At 42.7% G+C, this 20,744-nt stretch overlaps 1 long non-coding RNA gene across 2 annotated transcripts in view; it reads right to left on the bottom strand.

The window, feature by feature from the left end:
* LOC102185374 overlaps window positions 1–19,405 on the bottom strand; it is a 31,232-nt gene extending 11,827 nt beyond the window's left edge. Inside the window, exons 1-3 of one of the 2 annotated variants that reach the window (XR_001296332.2) lie at window positions 19,240–19,405; window positions 19,032–19,137; window positions 18,878–18,952 (exon numbers count right to left, since the gene is read on the bottom strand). This is a non-coding gene — a long non-coding RNA (uncharacterized LOC102185374). Of the gene's footprint in view, window positions 1–18,877; window positions 18,953–19,031; window positions 19,138–19,239 lie in introns of those variants that run through there. The other variant, XR_310443.3, reaches the window with a different exon arrangement.

Below are 20,744 nucleotides of genomic sequence, written 5' to 3'. Positions count from 1 at the left end.
GCTGCAGGATTAAGACCTGGCCTCTGGCCTCAGGCCTCAGCCCCCTGGGAGAGAGAAGTGCACCCCCACACTGCACCCAGTGGGGGGTACACTTGGCACCCAGAGAGGGTGCACACGAATGCTGCCCGGTCAGTCCACACAGGGAGGTGTGAAGGGGGCAATTCTAGAAGGTTTCCTGAAGATGGCGAGGCTTTGGAAAAGTGCGAGCTGGGGAAGCAGTTGAGTGTGGAGGGTGGGAGGGGGATGGCTGGAATGAGAGTGAATGAATGGATGGGCGGCCCTTGGCGGGCCCGCAGAAGATGTGCCTGTTGTGAGCAGAATGGCCCCTAGGCGAGCCTGGAGGACATGGCAGGAGGGTGAAGGGTAAAAGGAGACACATTGACCAGGAGCAAAAAGGACTCATCCTCCTGCAAGATGGGAGGAAAGGAGTCACGGTGGATGGGCCAACAGGTTGGTGGAAAGAGGGATGGGGACAGAAAGGGTTTCATGACAGGTTGGTTCGGTCAGTCGGCTCCTAGCACCGTGTGTCCTGCAGCACACTTGGATGGTTCTGGGAACGCAGCTGACCTGTCCTCGGGCAGTGCCGGCTTCCTCTCCTTCTAAAGCCCTCCACGATGAGTAGTGTGTGCTTTTCAGTCCAGAGGCCAGAGTGGAAGTCAGCAGACCTTGGGCTTCCCTGGTAGCTCAGCTGGTAAAGAATTCTCCTGCCAAGGCAGGAAACACGTGTTCAGTCCCTGGTCCAGGAAGACCCCACATGCCTCAGAGCAACTGAGTCTGAGAGCCACAACTATCAAGTTCTGCGCGCCAGAGCCTGGGAGCTGCAACTGCTGAAGCCCATGCGCCCTGGAGCCTGGTGCTCTGCAACAGGAGAACTCACTGCAGTGAGAAGCCCGTGCACCACAACTAGAGAAAACCCTCGCAGCAACGAAGACCCAGCACAGCCAAAAATAAATAAATAAATAAATAATTTTAAAAAGGAAAGTCAGCAGATCTTTGAGGCTTTGCCTTTCAAAGGCCTGGCTCCAGCACCTGGAGGCCCCAGACACCCCCATCTGGGAAGGCGCTGGGGAAGGGCCTGGCTCCATCTCCTTCTGATCTTTTCCTGATTCAGAGCTTTTTCTCCCTCTCTCCCTTTGGGACAGTTGGGTATTTCTGTGGGGACTTTTCTTCTGTCCTCAGATCAGTCCCCTTGTCCTCAGATCACTGCGCAGAGTAGACGGGAGTGAGTGAAGAGAGAGGTGGGATTGAAAAGCAGGCTTGACTGTAAAATGACAGGGACCTCCCTGGTGGTCCAGTGGTTAGGACTCGACGCTGTCACTGCACAGGTTCGATCCCTGGTCGGGGATCTAAGATCCTGCATGCCACGTGATGTGCAGACTTTTTTTAAAAAAGCAAACAACCAAAACCAAAACAGACTGTGAAATGATTGTGCTCACTGAGGGAATTACAGATGAAATGATGGCTTGAAAATGATCCCGTAAAACGGAGTGCAGATGAAAACAGGATCAGCTGTGTGTTGGTTAGAGCTGGACAGTGAGTACACTGTTTTATTACACTCTCCTTGCTCCTTTTGCATGGTTGCAATTTTCCATAATAAAAAGTTGAGATATACTAAATACAATAAAATACTTGGCACTTGGAAATATTGTGAATTTACAGCAATACTTCATTTTTGCCAGTTCATGTGAATAAGCGTATATTATTTACCAATGTAAAAAAAAAAAACATTGCAGGAGCTCTCTTAAGAGAACATTGCTGATTTGTATCTCTCCTTCCCTCACTCACTGCAAGCTCCAGCCTTGACTATGTGTTAAGCTGGTGTTTTCCTCCCTTGGTTTTAATCAGAATTCATTCCTTCTGTCTGTGCATACTTGCAAAAGGGCATCTTTCTTTATCTCTGTTATATTTTGAAAGGTTTACCCTGATAGGAAGTTGCCTGTAAACCTAACCCAGACCTTCCCCTGGACTAAGCTCTTCTTTCCACCCAGGTCTGACTTTGATGTGACAGGGCGTTGCTGGTTGTTTTTAAATTACTCCCTTGGGCGTCTCTAAAATCCATTTTTTGTCCAGCTTTCTCATAGGTCTCTGATGTTTATTTTAAAAGGGAAGTTCTCCAGCATGACAAGATGCTTCAATAGTAAGCACAAACCCAAGATAGAAGATTATTTTCATCAGTGACCACAATATGATTCAGAAACTCAAAAGACAAGTAACTTTATGAGGCAGAAGATAAGGAGCCCACTGGGAATGGCAGCAGATGTTTTGGGTGGAGCCTGTGTCCCGGCTGAAGGCGGAGTCATTCACATCCAGCCTCCAAAGCAACCCCTCCAGGCCTCCCTGCTCCCTTCCACCTTCAGCAACTCTTTATTTTCATCAGGATAAAACCCAATTTCTTCAATTCAGTTCAGTTGCTCTGCTAAGTCACTTCAGTCGTGTCTGACTCTGTGCGACCCCATAGATGGCAGCCCACCAGCCTCCCCCGTCCCATGGGATTTTCCAGGCAAGAGTACTGGAGTGGGGTGTCATTGCCTTCTCCCAGTCTCTCAGTTGTGTTCAGTTCTTTGCAACCCCATGGACTGCAGCGCACCAGGCCTCCCTGTCTATCACCGACTCCCGGAGTTTACTCAAACTCATGCCTACCGAGTCGGTGATGCCATCTAACCATCTCATCCTCTGTCGTCCCCTTTTCCTCCTGCTTTCAATCTTTCCCAGCATCAGGGTCTTTTCAAATGAGTCAGTTCTTCCCATCAGGTGGCCAAAGTGTTAACTGCTTATATATAACGAATATAATAGTTTTTTTTTGGTTGTTGTTGTTTGTTCTTATTGTGTGTGCACTAGGAGCTCTTTAAAGAGGAAATGGCAACCCACTCCAGTATTCCTGCCTGGAAAACCCCATGGACAGAGGAACCTGGCAGGCTACAATCCATGGGGTCACAAAACAGTCTGACAGGACTTACAAACTGAACACTGGGAACCAGCCCCTCTGCTAAACCCTTTTCCTGCTTTATCTCACTTTTATCCTAAACCACTCCCTGTCCTTCACTAACCATCCCCCTCCCCTACATTCCATCAAATCAGTTAAGAGTGTGGACTCTGAATGCAGTTTGTCTGGATATGAAGCCCTCAGTCAGTCAGTTCAGTCGCTCAGTTGTGTCCGACTCTTTGCGACTCCATGAATCACAGGACGCCACGCCTCCCTGTCCATTACCAACTCCCGGAGTTCACTCAGATTCATGTCCTTCGAGTAAGTGATGCCATCCAGCCATCTCATCCTCTGTCGTCCCCTTCTCCTCCTGCCCCCAATCCCTCCCAGCATCAGAGTCTTTTCCAATGAGTCAACTCTTCGCATGAAGTGGCCAAAGTACTGGAGTTTCAGCTTTAGCATCATTCCTTCCAAAGAAATCCCAGGGTTGATCTCCTTCAGAATGGACTGGTTGGATCTCCTTGCAGTCCAAGGGACTCTTAAGAGTCTTCTCCAACACCACAGTTCACAAGCATCAATTCTTCGGCGCTCAGCCTTCTTCACAGTCCAACTCTCACATCCATACATGACCACTGGAAAAACCATAGCCTTGACTAGACAGACGTTAGTCGGCAAAGTAATGTCTCTGCTTTTGAATATGCTATCTAGGTTGGTCATAACTTTTCTTCCAGGAACAAGTGTCTTTTAATTTCATGACTGCAGTCACCATCTGCAGTGGTTTTGGAGCCCCCAAAAATGAAGTCTGAGACTGTTTCCACTGTTTCCCCATCTATTTCCCATGAAGTGATGGGACTAGATGCCATCATCTTCATTTTCTGAATGTTGAGCTTTAAGCCAACTTTTTCACTTTCCTCTTTCACTTTCGTCAAGAGGCTTTTTAGTTCCTCTTCACTTTCTGCCATAAGGGTGGTGTCATCTGCATATGTCAGGTGATTGATATTTCTCCCAGCAATCTTGATTCCAGCTTGTGCTTCTTCCAGTCCAGCGTTTCTCATGATGTACTCTGCATGTAAGTCAAATAAGCAGGGTGGCAATATACAGCCTTGACGTATTCCTTTTCCTATTTGGAACCAGTCTGTTGTTCCATGTCCAGTTCTAACTGTTGCTTCCTGACCTGCATACAGGTTTCTCAAGAGGCAGGTCAGGTGGTCTGGTATTCCCATCTCTTGAAGAATTTGCCACAGTTTATTGTGATCCACACAGTCAAAGGCTTTGGCATAGTCAATAAAGCAGAAATAGATGTTTTTCTGGAACTCTCTTGTTTTCTGATGATCCAGCAGATGTTGGCAATTTGGTCTCTGGTTCCGCTGCCTTTTCTAAAACCAGTTTGAACATCAGGAAGTTCATGGTTCACATATTGCTGAAGCCTGGCTTTGAGAATTTTGAGCATTACTTTACTAGCATGTGAGATGAGTGCAATTATGCGGTAGTTTGAGCATTCTTTGGCATTGCCTTTCTTTGGGATTGGAATGAAAACTGACCTTTTCCAGTCCTGTGGCCACTGCTGAGTTTTCCAAATTTGCTGGCATATTGAGTGCAGCACTTTCATAGCATCATCTTTCAGGATTTGAAATAGCTCACCTGGAATTCCATCACCTCCACTAGCTTTGTTCGTAGTGATGCTTCTAAGGCCCACTTGACTTCACATGCCAGGATGTCTGGCTCTAGATTAGTGATCACACCATCGTGATTATCCAGGTCATGAAGATCTTTTTTGTACAGTTCTTCTGTGTATTCAGGTCTGACAGAATGTGGTCCACTGGAGAAGGGAATGGCAAACTACTTCAGTACTCTTGCCTTGAGAACCCCATGAACAGTATGAAAAGGCAAAATGATAAGATAACAAAAGAGGAACTCCCCAGGTCAGTAGGTGCCCAATATGCTACTAGAGATCAGTGGAGAAATAACCCCAGAAAGAATGAAGGGATGGAACCAAAGCAAAAACAATACCCAGTTGTGGATGTGACTGGTGATAGAAGCAAGGTCCGATGCTGTAAAAAGCAGTATTGCATAGGAACCTGGAATGTCGTCCATGAATCAAGGCAAATTGGAAGTGGTCAAATGAGATGGCAAGGGTGAACATCGACATTCTAGGAATCAGCGAACTAAAATGGACTGGAATGGGTGAATTTAACTCAGATGACCATTATATCTACTACTGTGGGCAGGAATCCCTCAGAAGAAATGGAGTAGCCATCGTGGTCAACAAAAGAGTCTGAAATGCAGTACTTGGATGCAATCTCAAAAACGACAGACTGATCTGTTCATCTCCAAGGCAAACCATTCAATATCACAGTAACCAAGTCTATGCCCCAACCAGTAACACTGAAGAAGCTAAAGTTGAATGGTTCTGTGAAGACCTACAAGACCTTTTAGAACTAACACCCCAAAAAAGATGTCCTTTTCATTATAGGGGACTGGAATGCAAAAGTAGGAAGTCAAGAAACACCTGGAGCAACAGGCAAATTTGGCCTTGGACTGCGGAATGAAGCAGGGCAAAGACTAAATAGAGTTTTGCCAAGAAAATGCACTGGTCATAGCAAACACCCTCTTCCAACAACACAAGAGAAGACTCTACACATGGACATCACCAGATGGTCAACACCGAAACCAGATTGATTATATTCTTTGCAGCCAAAGATGGAGAAGCTCTATACAGTCAACAAAAACAAGACCAGGAGCTGACTGTGGCTCAGATCATGAACTCCTTATTACCAAATTCAGACTCAAATTGAAGAAAGTAGGGAAAACTGCTAGACCATTCAGGTATGACCTAAATCAAATCTCTTATGATTATACAGTGGAAGTGAGAAATAGATTTAAGGGCCTAGATCTGATAGATAGAGTGCCTGATGAACTATGGAATGAGGTTCGTGACATTGTACAGGAGACAGGGATCAAGACCATCCCCATGGAAAAGAAATGCAAAAAAGCAAAATGGCTGTCTGGGGAGGCCTTACAAATAGCTGTGAAAAGAAGAGAAGCGAAAAGCAAAGGAGAAAAGGAAAGATACAAGCATCTGAATGCAGAGTTCCAAAGAATAGCAAGAAGAGATAAGAAAGCCTTCTTTAGCGATCAGTGCAAAGAAATAGAGGAAAAGAACAGAATTGGAAAGATTATAAGACCTCTTCAAGAAAATTAGAGATACCAAGGGAACATTTCATGCAAAGATGGGCTCGATAAAGGACAGAAATGGTGAAGCCCTATGCAGCCTCTTTTCAGCTTAGTTAGTGGAGAGATGATCTTTTGTGCCTTAGTCTCCACATCTGTAAAGTGGGTATCATAACAGTACCTACTTCATGGAATTGTGAGGACTTAAAGAGTTACTGTGTGTGTTAGCTATTAATGTTATTACTTGAAGATGCTCAAAATAGCCAGCTTTTTGTGTGTTTTACATTATTTTCTGTACCCTTTTTTTTCCCCAGTTCATTTTTGGACTCTCAAGACATTCTGTGTATTGGCTAACTTCTCTCCATCTATTGAAATCATAGGATTACCATTGTCAGTTATATCTAATTGCCATTGTCAGCAGCCTTTTTCTAAGAAATCTGACAAGGGAGATGGAGAGAGGACACATTCCTCTCTTTGCAGAAAGTAATCGCAAAATTTGTCTATGCCAATATTGAGAGAACACCTTCAAGGTTTAGTCCTAAGTGAAAAATTGTTGTTTTTGCGTTTCTCAGTCGTGTGTGACTCTTTGCAACCCCAATGACTGCAGCACGCCAGGCTTCTCTGTCCTTCACCATCTCCTGGAGCTTGCTCAAACTCATGTCCATTGAGTCGGTGATGCCATCCAACTATCTCCTCCTTTGTTGCTCTCTTCTCCTCCTGCCCTCAGTATTTCCCGGCATCAGGGTCTTTTCCAGTGAGTCGTCTCTTTCCATCAGGTGGCCAAGGTATTGGAGCTTCAGCTTCAGCATCAGTCCTTCCGATGAATATTCAAGGTTGACTTCTTTTAGGATTGACTGGCTTGATCCCCTTGCTCATATACAGTTATACCTGTATAACACTGTAATCTAGGTAAGTGGATTTTAAAATAAATTATAATACAATTCATGTATTTATAATTTTAAAATCCACTTACCTAGATTATGATGATGGTTGCAGAAAACTACAAATATACTCAAAATCATTTAATTGTATGCTTTTCACAAGTGGGTTTTTTTTCTGTTTGCTTGTCTTTGCTGCACTGCATAGCTTGCTGGCTCTTAGGGATCTTAGTTCCCCAAGCAGGGATCAAACCTTGAAAGCATCATGTCCTAACCCCTGGAGCACCAGGGAATTCCCACTGTGTATATACATATATACAGTCTGTAAAGCTGTTCTACCACCTAAGATATTCTATATAAATAAAAAGTCTGGAAAAGTACTGTTAGTAGTAGTTATTGCAGAAGAAGAACTGAGATGGAGCAGACCTCCAGGAGGACAACTTTGACTTTTTTAATCCTATGAGCTTCTGTATCTGAATGTTTTCTAATGAAGATATGTTTATGTATTGTTATATATTTTTGGTCTGTGTTGTTCACAGCTATAACTCTGTCACCTTGAGCAGGGCCTGTATATAGCAGAGGTTCAATAAATATTTGTTGAATGACTGGATAAATAAGTTACATTTCAAATGTAAAAAAGAACAGTGTGTACAATAACTTGATAGGTTTGCTCTTGCAAACTTGCTAATTTTAAAAATCCGTTTCCAAGACACATTTATGGAAGTGATGCTTTTCAGTAGTTGAAGAATTATTCTTGGAATACTCTGAATGGGGCCTGGCTTAAAAAATTGGGGCTCTGAATTTGGATTTTGGCTGCAGAAATTGACTATGAAAGGGGTTTCCACAGTGTATCTTTTAATCAATCTTTTATAAAGCAGGTACAATAATTTATCTTTCTTATCCAGGGTAAGACAATAGGTACTGTAATTGAGGAACTATTTAAATTCTGATTTTATTTGTATTCATATTGCCTTTAAATTACCTGATTGAAGTTTTGTTTTAAACAATAGTGGAAATAAATCTATTGGTAATTTTCAGTGTAGGTTAAAATCTGTATATGAACTTCTCTCTTCCTGATAAACTTGTTTTATGTATATTCAGGTAAATACTCGTTGACAGATAAAATGCTAGAATAATATTGTCTATATTAGTGTTTAAACATAGTTACTAATCATATTGTGATTATTTACAGTATTCAACATTTTTTTTTTTTTTGCTGTTTGCTGAAATGGAAGTTATTTGCTATTTTTATGTATTACATTTAGAAATACATGAAATAATAATATTGTGATTTTAATCTTATCTTTCCCCTAACTTAGAGGTTCCTAAACCTTTTGGAGGCCACAAACCCTTTAAGGAGCTGATGAAAGTGATGAACCTTTGTACTAGAAAAATGTACACATTTGAAGAGGATTTCAAACCTCAGGTTAATAACTCTAAGTCATTAAAATACATGGCGATTTTCATAGATATTTTCACATCCATGTGTTTAACTTAAAAGCATGTAATTTGACAAAGGCTCCTAGCTTTGGTACTGATGGAGACTTTCACATTTAACCGGTGGCTCTTTAAGTCATCAAATTCCTTTATTAGAATATCATTCTTGCTTCTCAAGGTATAAGGTACTCAGGTGACGCTAGGATGATTAGCACATGGACTACAAACCCCAGTGGCTTGGGGCAGAATTCTGAGTTCTTCGGATAAACTCACTATGTAATTATTTAAAGGTGACGTAACTAAAGGATTGGGCATCCCTAGTGGCACAGTGGTAAAGAATCCCCCTGCCAATGCGAGAGACTCAGCTCAGTTCCTGGGGCGGAAAGATCCCCTGGAGAAGGAAATGGCTTCCCACTCCAGTGTTCTTGCCTGGGAAGTCCTGTGAACAGAGGAGCCTGGCAGGCTGTAGTCCATGGGGTCACATGGACTTAGCGACTGAACAACAACAACTAAAGGACTGACTTCTCAAGATTCCATTCCACTGAGAAGTTCAAGATTAGCAATGATGGCTTTTAAAGAAGAGGGAGTCTCCAATTAATTAAGGCTCATTTCTCTACTTAATGCCTCTGTGAGGACAAGAGAAGGAATTGTGGTTTCTGAGTGTGGTTTGGGGGCTGCTCCTTGTAATGAAAAGGTCAGTCCCAGGACAGACCATGAAGCTGAGTGAAAGACAGTGATACTAGAGAAACTCAGTGTGAAACAAGAAAAGAGAAAGGGAGAAGATACAGAATTAAGGATTGAGGATGGGTGAGAGCTGCAATTCTTGAGCACGAGCGACTTCCTGGTGAAGAGCCACCCAGAGTGGAGATCAGAGACTCAGTGGGCCCCTCTCAGACCTAAGCACCTGCTGTTCAGTTATAATTAGTGGGAAGAGGAAGAGGTTGGGGTAATTTTTGACCCCAACTTCAGGGCAAAGAATTTGCTGGTTTCCTACACTAAGAAATTGTCCCTAAGAGGATAGAGTGAGCAATGACAGTCTCACAGAGGAAACCACACCAGCAACCTCCACAGTTCCCCCAACAGGTATAACTCCTCTCCAGTCTCTCCCACCCATGCTGGACCCCAGTACTATAAGGAACTGTATGACGATGCATGCTCAGCCGTGTCCAACTCTTTATCACCCCACCGACTGTAGCCCACCAGGCTTCTCTGTCCATGGGATTCTCCAGGAAGCATACTGGAGTGGGCAGCCAGTTGCCATTTCCCCCTCCAGAAGATCTTCCTGACCCAAAGATTGCACCCATGTCCTCTGCATTGGCAGGCAGATTCTTTACCACTGAGCCACCTGGGAAGCCCCAAGGAACAGTATAAGAGAATATAAATTCCCAATGAAGACCATTAAATTTGTTCAACTCAAAAGTCCTTATTGACCTTAGGAGGATATAATTTTTCAGATTAATAAAAACAGCATTAAGTGGTGAATCCAAGGAAGGAAAAAGTGTTGAATAATCATTCGAGGTGTTCGGATGGGAGTGAAAAAAAAAAGAAATGGATTGTTATAGTGGTATTGAACAAATATGTTTTCCATATTGGAGGGTCCTGGTTGTATGTAAAGGAGGAGAGGGAAATGGCAGTGGAAACAGCCTGAGAATAATTTTGGAAGAAGAAGAGGTGACCGAGGACCTCAGGGAGAGAAGGCTGAATGACACAGAGGGGTGATTTTCCCATGTGGAGGAACACTAGCTCTGAATTGTTAAGAGGAGGCTCCGAGAATGACAAGTGTGCTGGTGGTGTGTATGTCAAGAGGGTGCGGGTCTCTGATCTGGTGGAAGGAATGTCTGTATAGAGGAGTGTTCAATGACCATCAGCCTGAAGTTGACTATAGAAGAAAAAAGTACCAAAACTTGTTCAGCTGTCTTTTCTTTTAAATGACTTGAAGTTTTAAGGAAATTGCCTGGAAAAACAATCCTTGTCCTCACCCACTGAATATATTGTACTTTACTTTAGAAAATCTAACAATAAACACGCAACGTTTCTTTTATGAAGAACCTACATGGAAAAAGGCAAGATAAGAAACTGGTTTCTTTTTTTCTTTTTCTTTTTTTGGCCTCACTGCACAGTGTACAGGATCTTAGTTCCTTGACCAGGGATGGAACCCGTGCCCCCTTCAGTGGAAGCCCAGAGTTTTAACCACTGAACTGCCAGGGAAGTCCCCAAGAGACTGGTTTCTTAATCCATTTCCCTGCATATTTTTTGGTAAGGCTTTGACCTGATGCTCAGCATCTGAACTGCTAGGAACTTTAACATAAATGCATTTCCTGGATATGTGTGTTCTACAGCAATTGCCAACATGGCCTGCTTCTAATCACTCACCACAAGTGCCCAGTAGCTATCAGGGGTAGCACTGCTGGTAGGAGGAGGAGGCCGGGTGTCAGATTGTGTGCCGAGGCAGATTGTTGAACAGGCGGTTACTTATTAGGGAATGGAGTTGGTAGGTAACTGATAGGAGGCCTTGAAGGGAGGAGTGGGTGTGGAGATGGCCTCCATTTGCTATAAGGGGCAGTAAACACTTAATAACTTGGCAGAATCTACAAGGACTTAATTCTCTCCTGTCTTCCACTCTCACCCTCCTCCTTCTTTTAGCCACCCCTTCTTCAGATGCCTGATTTTGTCATTAGAATTCGTTGTCATTCAGCCACTCAGTCATGTCCCACTCTTTGCATGGACTGTAGCACACCAGGCTTCCCTGTCCATTACCAAGTCCTGGAGTTTGCTCAGACTCATTTCCATTGAGTCAGTAATGCCATCCAACCAGCTCATACTCTGTCGTTCCCTTCGCCTCCTGCCTTCTATCTTTCCCAGCATCAGGGTCTTTTCCAGTGAGTCTTTAGAATTTACATGGGGGAAAAAACCTCTGAATATTTGAATATACTGCAAGTTAATATACATCAGCTTTGGAGCTAAAAAGGTCAGTGGCACATCAGGCTACATTGCGGTAGTAGAGACACAGAAGAAAGGGGCCAGTCCCCAATCTTCCATCTTTTTGGAAGACCATATACTGTCCTAGGCATCCCATTTCATGAGGGACACTGACCACTTTTGGATCACAAGCAGAAAAGAGTAGCTAGGACCACCATATTTTTAAAACTATTTTATTTATTTATTTGGCTGCGCCAGGTCTTAATTGGAACATGTGGGGATCTTCGATCTTCATTGCAGCGTGTGGTATCTTCAGTTGCGGGATGTGGGCTCTAGTTCCCTGACCAGGGATCAAACCCAAGGCCCCTACATTGGGATCACGGAGTCTTAGACACTGGACCTCCAGGGAAATCCCAGCATAATGATTTTGAGACCCACTCACATTATATCATGGGCTTCCCTGGTAAAGAATCCACCTGCAATGCAGGAGACCTGGGTTCGATCCCTGGGTTGGGAAGATCCCCTGGAGATGGGAACGACTGGAGAATCCCATGGACTGTATAGTCCATGGGGTCATAAACAGTTGGACATGACTGAGCGACTTTCACTTCACGTGTTATATCATACAGATATAGACCCTCTCTTGTCTGTATCAGTAGTTACTCCTTTTTATTACTAACTGATGCTTCACTGTATAGATATTTCACAACTTGTTTATCCAGTTATAGTTTATCCATTTAAACAAACATTTGGTTTGTTTCTACTTTTTGGCTATTACAAATAAAGCTACTGTGAATATTCCAGTGAAGTCTTAGTGTAGACACTGATTTTTGTTTCTTTTGGGAACATAGCTTGGAATGGAATAACAAGGTTGAATGGTAGGTGTGCATTTAGTGTTTTAAGAAACTCTTAGTCTTCCAAAGTGATGTACCAGCAGTTGTTCCATATCTTCATCAACACTTGGTATTGTCAGTTTTCCAACATTAGCCATTCTAATTGCATGTAGTAGTATCTCACTGTGGTTTTAACTTGTACTTACCTGATGACTCATGATGTGGACCACCTTTTCACATGCTTATCAGACATTCAGATAATTTCTTTTCTGACGTGTCTGTTCAAATCTTTGCCCATTTTAAAAATTGCCCTGGTTGTCTTCTTACTGAGCTGTAATAGTTTTTTGTGTATTTTGGACACCAGTCCTTTATCAAATGTATGTATTATAAATATTTTCCCAATCTGTGCCTTATCTTTTCATTTTTCTTAACAGTATCTTTCTAAGAGCAAATTTTAAAGTTTTGATGAAGTTCAGTTTATTGTATGAATGTTTGTTTTTGTATCCTCTCTAAGACACTGTTGCCTCCTTCAATAAGGAATAGATTTTTTCCCCCTCTGATTAAGCTTTTTCTAGTTTTGTTGTTATTTAGTCGCTCAGTCATATCAGACTCTTCTGTGACCCCATGAGTTTTGCATTTGAGTTTATCATTCATTTTGAGTTAATTCTTATGTATTATGTGACATAAGGGTTAGTGTCCATTTTTCCCCCAATGGGTTTGGAGTTGTTCCAGCAGAATCTGTTGAAAAGATTTTCCTTTCTCCCTTTGAATTGTCTCACCACCCTTGTTGGAAATCAGTTGTTAACTGTATACTAACATGTGGTCTGTTTCTGGAGTCTGTTCTGTTCAAGGTGGAGGTATCTAATGAGATGTTTGAAATAGAGAATCGAAGCTATTTCATTGTTTGTTTGTTTGTTTTGCTGAATATCGGCAATATATCTTTGCCCTGTACATGGAGAAAAGCATTTCTCTTCAAGAAAGCCTACCTACCACTGTCTAGTTTGCTCATCCATTCTTAAATTCTGGATTGAAATACATATTTCTCATAGATATAGGGCTAGAATCATAGAGAAGTCCTACAATTATAAAGCAAAGGAAAATATGAAAACTTGGGTTTAGACTTGGACAAACACACAGTGGAACCAAGTATTTTGGTTCCCTAATTGTATGCTAAACTTATTCATGTATTATTTCTGTGGAAAAAAAAAATCACAGGAGAAAGAACTGAAAAGGAGCTGTCTCTGCAAAGACAATCAGGAAATCTGGACGTCAGCAGACCGCTCAGCTTTTTCTTGCTCCTATTCATGCCTTATAGAGTCACCTTCCAGGACACCAGTGTCACTGGCCATGTGTTCCTGGCATTGGCGCAAGTGTGTGGTCCTTTCTGTCTCTAGAGTCCGAGAAAAGCAAATTCTTCACAGAGATGGAGTCAACCACCATCTGAGAATGGTGCTCATCCCACCTCCTAGAGGTTCAAGAAATACTTTTTGTTGTCCAGAGGTTTTCTCTTATTTCCTTCTGTTTATCTAGGTATCAAGACTGAGCAAAGAAGGCAATGGTCCAAAATATTAACTTCATTATAAACGAATTTTAAATAAATATGAGGGCAATAGTGAAGACAGAAGAGACTATGAAATTCAGTGTTAGTGGCTCATTTACAAGGAGAGAAGGATTTGTTGAAGAACATGGATTCAGATGTGTGTGAGCCAGTGGATGCTGGGGATGTAAGTTCATATTCTGATTTTGATACACACCTTAGAAATGTTCACCTCTGTCCCTTAATGAGAGCTACAGGTGCTGTTATGAGAATGACATAGTATCGGTTCAGTACAGTCGCTCAGTTGTGTCTGACTCTTTGTTACCCCATGGACTGCAGCACGCCAGGCTTTCCTGTCCATCACCAACTCCCAGAGCTTGCTCAAACTCATGTCCATCAAGTCGGTGATCCTATAGAACCATCTCATCCTCTGTTGTCACTTTCTCCTCCTGCCTTCAATCTTTCTCAGCATCAGGATCTTTTCTAGTGAGTCAGTTCTTTGCATCCAGAATATTGCCAAATATTGGAGCTTCAGCTTCGGCATCAGTCCTTCCAGTGAATATTCAGGACTGATTTCCTTTAGGATTTACTGATTTGTTTGATCTCCTTTCAGTCCAAGGGACTCTCAAGAGTCTTCTCCAAGACCACAGTTCAAAAGCATCAATTCTTCATCACTCAGCTTTCTTTATGGTCCAACTCTCACATCTACTCATGACTACTAGAAAAACTATAGCATTTACTATATGGACCTTTGTCAGCAAAGTAATGTCTCTGCTTTTTAATATGCTGTCTAGGTTGGTCATATCTTTTCTTCCAAGGAGCAAGCGTCTTTTAATTTCATGGCTGCAGTCACCACCTGCAATGATATTTGGAGCCCAAGAAAATAAAGCCTCTCACTGTTTCCATTGTTTCCCCACCGATATGCCATGAAGTGATGGGACCAGATGCCATGATCTTCGTTTTTTGAATATTGAGTTTTAAGCCAGCTTTTTCACTCTTCTCTTTCACATTCATCAAGAGGCTCTTTAGTTCCTCTTCGCTTTCTGCCATAAGGGTGCTGTCATCTGCATATCTGAGGTTATTGATATTTCTCTCTGCAGTCTTGATTCTAGCTTATGCTTCATCTAGTCCGGCATTTCACATGATGTACTCTGCATAAAAGTTAAATAATCAGGGTGACAGTATACAGCCTTGACATACTCCTTTCCTGATTTGGAACCAGTCTGTTGTTCCATGTCCAGTTCTAACTGTTGCTTCTTGACCTGCATACAGATTTCTCAGGAGGCAGGTCAGGTGGTCTGATATTCCCATCTCTCTCAGAATTTTCCACAGTTAGTTGTGATCCACACAGTCAAAGGCTTTGGCATAGTCAATAAAGCAGAAGCAGATGTTCTCCTGGAACTCTCTTGCTTTTTGATGATCCAACGGATGTTGGCAATTTGATCTCTGGTTCCTCTGCCTTTTCTAAATCCAGCTTGAACATCTGGAAGCTCTCGGTTCACATACTTTTGAAGCCTGGCTTGGAGAATTTTGAGCATTACTTTACTAGAGTGTGACATGAGTGCAACTGTGTGGTAGTCTGAGCATTCTTTGGTAATTGCCTTTCTTTGGGATTGGAATGAAAACTGACCTTTTCCAGTCCTGTGGCCACTGCTGAGTTTTCCAAATTTGCTAGCATATTGAGTGCAGCACTTTCACAGCATCATCTTTTAGGATTTGAAATAGCTCCACTGGAATTCCATCACCTCCACTAGCTTTGTAGTGATGCTTGCCAAGGCCTATTTGACTTTGCACTCCAGGATGTCTGGCTCTAGGTGAGTGATCACACCATCGTGATTATCTGGGTCATTAAGATCTTTTTTGTATAGTTCTTCTGTGTATTCTTGCCACCACTTCTTAATATCTTCTTCTTCTATTATGTCCATACCATTTTTGTCCTTTATTGTGCCCATCTTTGTATGAAATATTCCCTTGGTATCTCTAATTTTCTTGAAGAGAATCTCTAGTCTTTCCCATTCTGTTGTTTTCCTCTATTTCTTTGCATTGATCACCTAGGAAGGCTTTCTTATCTCTCCTTGCTGTTCTTTGGAACGCTGCGTTCAGATGGATATATCTTTCCTTTTCTCCTTTGCCTTCTGCTTCTTTCCTTTTCTCAGCTATTTGTAAGGCCTCCTCAGACAACCATTTTGCCTTTTTGCATTTCTTTTTCTTGGGGATGGTTTTGATCATGGCTTCCTGTACAATGTCATGAACCTCCATCCATAGTTCTTCAGGCACTCTATCAGATCTAATTCTGTGAATCTATTTGTCACTTCCACTGTATATTCGTAAGGGATTTGATTTAGGTCATACCTGAATGGTCTGAGAAGAAGGGGATGACAGAGGATGAGATGGTTGGATAGCATCACTGACTCAATGGACATAAGTTTGAGTAAACTCTGGGAGTTGATGATGGACAGGGAGGCCTGGCATGCTGCAGTCCATGGGGTTGCAAAGAGTTGGACACAACTGAGCGACTGAACTGAACTGAACTGAATTGAATGGTCTAGTGGTTTTCCCTACTTTCTTCAATTTAAGTCTGAATTTAGCAATAAGGAGTTCATGATCTGAGCCAGAGTCAGCTCCCAGTTTTGTTTTTGCTGACTACTTAATATCTGCTTAACTATGTTTATATAATAATAAGTAAATTAAAAAACATATTCTAGGGACTTCCCTAGTGGCTCAGTGGTAAAGAATCCCCTTGCCAACGCAGGAGACATGGGTTCAATCCCTGATCTCGAACGATCGCACATGCAGTGGAGCAACTTAAACCCATACACCACAACTACTGAGCCTGTGCTCTAGAGCCGGGAAGCCACAACTGCTGAGCCCACGTGCCCCAACTGCTGAAGCCCGAGCACCGTAGAGCCCGTGCTCCACAACAGAGAAGCGATCACAATGGGAAGCCCCCACACCACAAGTAGAGGGCAGCCTGCACTCACCACAACTAGAGAAAAACCTGCGCAGCAACGGAGACGCAGCACAGCAAAAACAAATGGATATAATTAATATATATTCTAGACAAATCCTTTTCCACTTATACATGCAGTGTTTTTTGCTTTTACAACTTAAAATTTTGACCTTGTTTCCACCAGTACAAAACTGCACCTTCTTGGTAAGAAAAATAAAGTCAGTCACCTCAAGAACTAATCTTATCTTCTTCAACAGGAGTTTTTGAAAGTGCCTGAAATTAAAGTTACAGGGTTTTGAACTGCTGAGTTAATGATCTTGTTGAAGGAAGAGTGTCAAATACACCAGTTGCTAAGCCTGATCCCTAAGGTCTCTCCGAAATGTATTCAGATTCCATGGCAATAAACAGAAAGAAAAATAAGAAAAACAATTTTTCCCTCAAATTTTGTGTTTTTAAGTGCTTGCTGTGGCAAATATTAACCTCTAGTGTAATTATTGGAATTCAGGTTCTCAGGCTATTATCTATTTATCTATAGATGTGTGTTTGTGTGTGTGTGTCTGTATGCATGTGTAAGATGGCACAAGTCAGGTTTAAGTGTTCCATAACTATGTGAGTTGTTGGCTGTCTGAAATCATGTTAAGCCAGTGAATGCCTTTTAAACACTGTGTACTCACTATTACTTCTTGATTTTATTACTTTGGACCTTTAGAGTCTGAAACTTTTTATAGTCTTCACCAGAGCAGCAATTCTGATCCATTTCTTAGTGATGTTGCAATAATTAGCTTAGCATGGCAACACACTCTAGTATTCTTGCCTGGGAAATCCCACGGACAGAAGAGCCTGGGCGGACCACAATCTGTGGGGTCGCAAAAGAGTTGGATATGACTTAGTGACTAAACAACTAAATTAGAAAATAAAAATAATGCTGTTAAGCGATTGTCTTTGTTTTGTTTAGAGTGATATTTTCCAGTTTTATTGCATTTTTATTAGTTAAAGTTTATCAGCAGTAGATGTAATTGCTTCTATCTTGGACACCAACTAATATATAAATACAAAGTTTGTATGACCACCTGGTATATTTGTTTGGGTCCAAGGTCTGGGTCCAACAATTCTGTAGCTCTTTAAAGACTTTGGCAAACTGCTTTTCCTCTTGATTTTAAATCATTATTTTGTAAGGAAAATTTAATTAGAAAAAAAAGTGTTTCTTTTTTAAGTGCAGGCCAGTCTATTGAGCCAATAAAGAATTTGTTTGAAAATAATTCCCTGCTTCTAGAACTACTAAGAGAATAATTTTTTTCCTTTAATTAGTATTTTAGAATTTTTTTTTTAAACGAATGCCAAATGCAATGTGAGCTCAAGTTTTTTAGTTCAGTTCTAAACTTAGAACCCGTGATTTTCAAGTGGGTTCTAAATTTGGCAAAAATGTCTTCTCTCTGCCATAGTAGCTGGTGTTTTCCCATTCTTAACGGTTCATACATCTTATTTCCTAAGCAAGCAATGCTGTCTTTCTTCACTTTTTAATAATTTTTCCATTTCCTCTTTGTGGAATACCAAATGTGATGCCACCTTTTTAGACCATTAAATAAAATAGATATGGCAACTTTTGGAAAGAAAAACGGAGTGGGAGGGGGAATGATAAAGAGGAAAAAGGTAACTTAGCTTCTTTCTTACAATGAAAAGATAAATACCTTATGTCTCAGATATTGCATTACACGAAGTTTATATATAGGTTGTTCAAAATCACCAAGTCAGAATTCAATTGGAATACTTATTTTTTTTCTGCAAATGTCTGCATAAATCCTCATGAGTCTCTGCCCCTCCCAGAGAAAAAGATGGAATAAAAGAGCATTCCTATTTGGTCATCGCCCCCAGAAGCGTGTCCAGCAAAGCCAACTCCTGTGGTCTGCTCTTTGCTGAATATTTAATCCCACTCCTTGCAGATTAAGACACAGAGGTAAAATGCTAAACTCAAACCTCACTGTGGGCCTGGCGAGCCAGTAGTGCTAGCCTCTGGGAGGTAGAGGTTATTAGTGGACAGGTACATAGTTGAAAAGGGCTGACCCAGTGGCTCAGTGGTAAAAAATCCACCTGCAGTGCAGGAGACACAGGAGATGAGGTTTCGATCCCTGGGTCAGGAAGATCCCCGGGAGGAGGGCATGGCAACCCACTCCAGTATTCTCGCCTGGAGAATCCATGGACAGAGGAGTCTGGCGGGCTACAGTCCACAGGGTCGCAGAGTTGGACACGACTGAAGCGACTAAGCACGCACACATGCACGTAGTTGAAAACAGCCACTTCCTTGTCCTGCAAGGTGTTAGAGGGAAGAATGCCGTGATCTGTCCCCCCCCCCCCACACACAGGCGCCCACGTGTCTCTCACTCACCTGCATTTATCTGTCCTCCAGCTTCATGCTCACACCTTTCTCTTTGATCATTCCTGGTATTCCTTACTTCTCCCATTAGAACGTCTTTTCATTAACATAAGATGGACTAGGAGAAGGAAGACAAGCTTGAATAAGAAGGTGAAACATTTGGGGTTCTTTTTTTCTCTGCTGAGACAAACTTTTGGAAACTGATCCCTCAGCTGCATACCTCTGCCGAAGAAGTATGTATCTGTTCGAGCAGCTTCCTTTGCTTCCCACAAGCATGTTGTTTGTGCACTTGTACACATCACCCCAGGCTTCCCTGGTGGCTCAGTGGCAAAGAATCTGCCTGCCAATGCAGGAGACATGAATTCGATCCCTGGGTCGGGAAGATCCCCTGGAAGAGGAAACGGCAACCCATTCCAGTGTTCTTGCTTGGGAAATCCCATGGACAGAGGAGCCTGGCAGGCAACCGTCCGTGGGGTTGCAAAGAATCAGACGTGACTTAGCGACTAAACAACAACAACAAAGGCGTCACCTCAGCCTGGAAGGACTAGGTTGCAGCTTGCTCCTTCACACCTTCCAGGTCTTCCCTACACATCTTGGCAAACAGGCAGCTCGCTTGCTCTCTCGAATCCCTCTGGTCTTCACGTCTTCTCTGCTCAGAAGGAAAAACCATCAGATCCCTTCTAGCAGGAGGTGGCCGCCAACTTCAGGAGAACAGCCCTGACGGTCTAGTCCAACAGGTTTCCCCGCTTTATTTTCTCTTGCTTCCGCAGTGCCGAGAGGGGAGGACTGGAATACCTGAGATACTTCCCGCTCCCAGCCTTCCTGGGTTCCAAGCATTCTGACCACCAGGCTCCCGGCGGATGCAGCACTCGGGTTTCCTGGGATGTTTGGCCCTCGTGTCCTCCATACCACTTCCACTGGCACCTGTCTGCCCTCCCCACCCAGCAAGTGTCAGCATTCCTGGAGGGGCTGGAGATGGCCTGGACATCCAACCTTGACGGGAATGCAGCAGTGGGAAACAGTCTGGGCACTGCCCTGGTGGACAGTGTGTCGTCGTTCAAGTTCCGAGGATAGGTGCTCTGAGTGAGAAAGCCAGATGGGTTTAGCTCAGCAGGTCACCCAGGCCAGTCTCCTGCCTCCAACAGTGGCACAAAGGGCTGTTTTGTGAGAAAACATTGTTGCACTCTACCATGTCAGCCTCCAGTGTGGGGGGTTACCGCACACGCGACTCTGGTTTTCCTTAACAGTACATTATTTATCAGGCCTGTCTCCAACTTCTCTAATTCTTTGGGTCTCAATCATCTGTCACAGTCTTTTTGTATGAAATCAAGAAAAGAGCATGAGCTAGGCTAAGAGTCAGGAGGCGTGGGTTCTTTCTATTACTCCGCCATAGCGGAATATTATGACCTTGGCCTTCTTGGGAACTTCATTTAAAACACCGGGGGCTGATTACAACCATGTTCTAAAACTCCATGACTTTTCTTCAAACTACTACTTAATAGTATAGTAAGTAGAAAATAGCACTTAAAATAATATCGTATGACACTTTCCACCCACAATTGTCCCTACCTCTCACTTTGATTCAACCTTGAGGCGATACCACTGTTTCTAGGTGTGTAGGGTTACCCTACTGTGCGTTTTTGACTGAATTTCCTACATCATACTCCTCCTTTACTCTTTAGCTCTGCTAATTACAGATCTACTGTCTTTCCTCTTTATAAGTCC

Source organism: Capra hircus, chromosome 12 (assembly GCF_001704415.2).
Source record: "Capra hircus breed San Clemente chromosome 12, ASM170441v1, whole genome shotgun sequence".
Lineage (NCBI taxonomy): Eukaryota > Metazoa > Chordata > Mammalia > Artiodactyla > Bovidae > Capra > Capra hircus.
This window is presented reverse-complemented; position numbering and strand designations above follow the sequence as displayed.